The sequence below is a fragment of the Clupea harengus genome, chromosome 21, assembly GCF_900700415.2.
Source record: "Clupea harengus chromosome 21, Ch_v2.0.2, whole genome shotgun sequence".
In the NCBI taxonomy this organism is placed as follows: Eukaryota; Metazoa; Chordata; class Actinopteri; order Clupeiformes; family Clupeidae; genus Clupea; species Clupea harengus.
In genome coordinates, this window is record NC_045172.1 from 23605670 (window position 1) to 23609081 (window position 3412).

The 3412-nt window shown below is 47.3% G+C and overlaps 1 pseudogene; it reads left to right on the top strand.

Moving 5' to 3' along the window:
- Positions 1–768: 768 nt before the first annotated feature.
- On the top strand, positions 769–2449 carry LOC116218153 (annotated as a pseudogene).
- The last annotated feature ends 963 nt before the right edge of the window (positions 2450–3412 follow it).

Consider the following 3412-nt stretch of genomic DNA (forward strand, 5'->3'; position numbering starts at 1 on the left):
GCACATATAAGATGATGTCAACCCCTATGTTTTGATGGTCAAGGATTGCAATGATACCATAGACAGCATCATTGAATGCTTTGTGGCATTCATGGCCACCATTTTGCCTTCCTCAATAACCGAATTCTGTATTTTGCGTCATATCTCTTCAGCCAAACACAATAAATGAAAAGTGGTAATGTCTACCCCTATGTTTTGATGGTCAAGGATTACAATGATACCATACACAACACCATACACTTTATAGATCTAAAGATAAGTCTAGGTATTGTGAGGTATAATACTGTGGAATGGAAATCATAATATTAATAGACCTATTTTTAAGGGATTTTAGATGACATTTTATTTGAAGAAAGAAAGAATATTTGAAAACAGAATTTGGGTTTTCTACCTGTTTTTCTTATTACTCCAAATTGGAATAACACAAATTGATGTACTGTCTCTTTAAGTGAGACTGTCTCTTAGAGATCAGATTTCGTTGGCGGCAACTGTTGCTAAGCAGAGCATATCTGAGGTAAGATCTATATTTTGTCTTACTTTCAAATTATTATTTATGTTAATTTCCAAGACTTAAGGGTTTTAAAGCATACCCTCTATATGTGAAAAGATGTAATTTAGGGCTTCCGGAATGCAACGTGCGGAGTAGACGTGTGCGCAGCTCGCTCCCACAATTACACTTTTCATCTACCTGTTTATGCTAGCCTTTTTTAAGAATATTCTTTTGCAAAAAGTTTTAGAAATAGTGTTGACCATACAGGCAACCTCATAATGTCCAAACCTAAGGGCAATGTAGATAAAAGCCATCCTGCACTGTCTTCTGCGTCTGCTAGCGCTAGCGTCAGCGTGGCAGAGATTAGCTCACTACTGGAGGAACACAGGCTTGCGCTTGCTGCTGACTTCAAAAAATCTTTTGATTCGTTGACCTCAACACTGGACACCCTGCACACAAAGGTCACTGATCATGGGCAACGAATATCCTCCTTGGAAGACAATGCCACCGACACTGATCACCGCATCCAACGACTGGAGACAGTGTGCTCTGCCATGCACCGTGACAACGAGAATCTTAGGACCAAAGTGGCTGACCTTGAGGGTCGTAGCAGACGACAGAACATGAGGATAATCGGCCTACCTGAGAACACAGAAGGCAATCGTCCGTCCACTTTCTTTTCCCAAATGCTCCTGGATGTCTTTGGCGCAAAGGTGCTTGGCTCTCTCCCTGAGCTGGACCGAGCCCATAGAAGCCTTGCTCCAAAACCTGCCCCAGGCGAGCGGCCACGACCTGTCATCATACGGTTCCACCGTTTCCAAATGAAGGACCTGGTTATCCGTGAGGCACGTAAAGGAGGCGACCTGCTCTACAATAGCCACAAGAATCGCCTTTATGATGACTACAGCCTGGACCTGTTGAAACAGCGCGCCGAGTTCAAAACCTGCATGTCTGAGCTCTACCAGCGGGGCTACAAGCCTGCTCTTCTTTATCCTGCCAAGCTACGCGTTACCCTGCCTAATGGAGAGAGAGCATGGCTACCTACTGTCGCAGATGCTACCAAATTTTTCCATGGTTTGCAGGTGGATAAACAACACTTGGCGGCTAGCGAGGCCAAGGTGCGTGACCTGGAGGAGGCCATGTCTCGCGAGCGGGACATGATGCGCCGGCGACTGGACGATAAGGAGCGGGAGATGGCGGAGATGCGGCAGCGCATGCAGGACCAGCTGGACGAGTACCAGGAGCTGCTAGACATCAAGCTGGCCCTGGACATGGAGATCGCTGCCTACAGGAAGCTGCTGGAGGGAGAGGAGGAGAGGCTGCGTCTGTCACCCTCCCCTCCACCGTCTCGTGTGACTGTCACACGCTCCTCCGGCTCGGGGACGCACGCGCACACCCGCATCGTGCAGAGCAGCAGCAGCAACAGCCGCAACTCCTCGGGCACCGCCAAGAAGCGAAGGATAAACGACACGGACAGCGAGGCGTCCAGCGTGATGGGCGGCACCGTCACCCGCACGCGCATCGCCCAGCAGGCCTCCGCCAGTGGGCGCGTCACCGTGGACGAGGTGGACCTGGAGGGCAAGTTCGTGCGCCTCAGCAACAGGGCTGACCAGGACCAGGCACTTGGCCACTGGCAGGTGAAGAGACAGATTGGCTCTGCCACCCCCATCGTCTACAAGTTCCCTCCCAAGTTCACCCTCAAAGCCGGGCAGTCTGTTACAATCTGGGCAGCTAACGGAGGTGGCTCCCACAACCCCCCCACTGACCTGGTGTGGAAGACCCAGAACTCCTGGGGCAGCGTAGACCTGTTCCAGACCACCCTCCATCAATGCCAGCGGAGAGGAAATGGCCATGAGGAAGGTCACACAAACTCTATTCCAGGATGAGGAGGAGGATGAGATGGCGGCAAGTAGCACTTGCGTGGACAGCGAGTACAACCTGAGCATGCTAATGTTTTAACATGAAGATTGAAAATGGTCACTGTAGCCCGTGTATTGGCTGTAAAATGACTATGTGACTCATTTGTTTGCACTTAGTAGTTACTTATATGTACTAATTAATACATGTGTAATAAACTGTTTGATTAATAGATAGAAATAATAATAATTAATAGATAGAAATAATAGATTTAGGGTTTCCCAATCTCTATATCAACATCACTTGTGCCAGTTTTATCTTGAGTATAGGCCTATGTAATTTGTTGTTTTCTTTTGAATCACTGGCACTTTTATGTTGTCATCTTGTACACTGAATTAGTTGCAACTATGTGTTTGTGTTGTTTTATGTTATAGGCATATATAGCAGAAATAGACTAGACTGCCAAGCAAGATGGCAAACTCTTCACCAGCACCAGCTAAGTGGCAAACCGACTGGAGCAAATGTTGTTTATGTCAAAAGGAGACACAAGAAGTTCTCAAAGCCCCGCCAACACGATATTCATCTGATCAGGATGGCTACAGCATGATTTCAATGAATATCCCCCTCTTTTATGAGATCAATGACCTGCCAATCATTCTCGATCCTGCACGGCTGGATGAGGGTGGTGGGATTGATGGAACATTGAGACGGAATAAGGCCATGTATCATCAGAGCTGCCGCCTCCTTTTCAACAACACAAAGCTTGACCGGGCCAAAAAAAGGAGAGCACAGAACAGTAATCAAGGTGATTGCCAAACAAAGATGCGCAGAGCTCACGAAGGTCAGAAGTCTACCCTAGCTTGCTTTCTCTGTAATACAGAAGCTCCAGCATCCGAGCTTAGACAAGTCATGACGATGCAACTTAACCAGAGACTAAATGAATGTGCCAAAGCACTTAATGATGGAAAACTTCTAGCAGCACTGAGTGGTGGAGATGCCATTGCCCAAGAGCTGAAATACCACGTCACATGTTTGACTAATCTCTACAACAGAGAAAGAGCATCC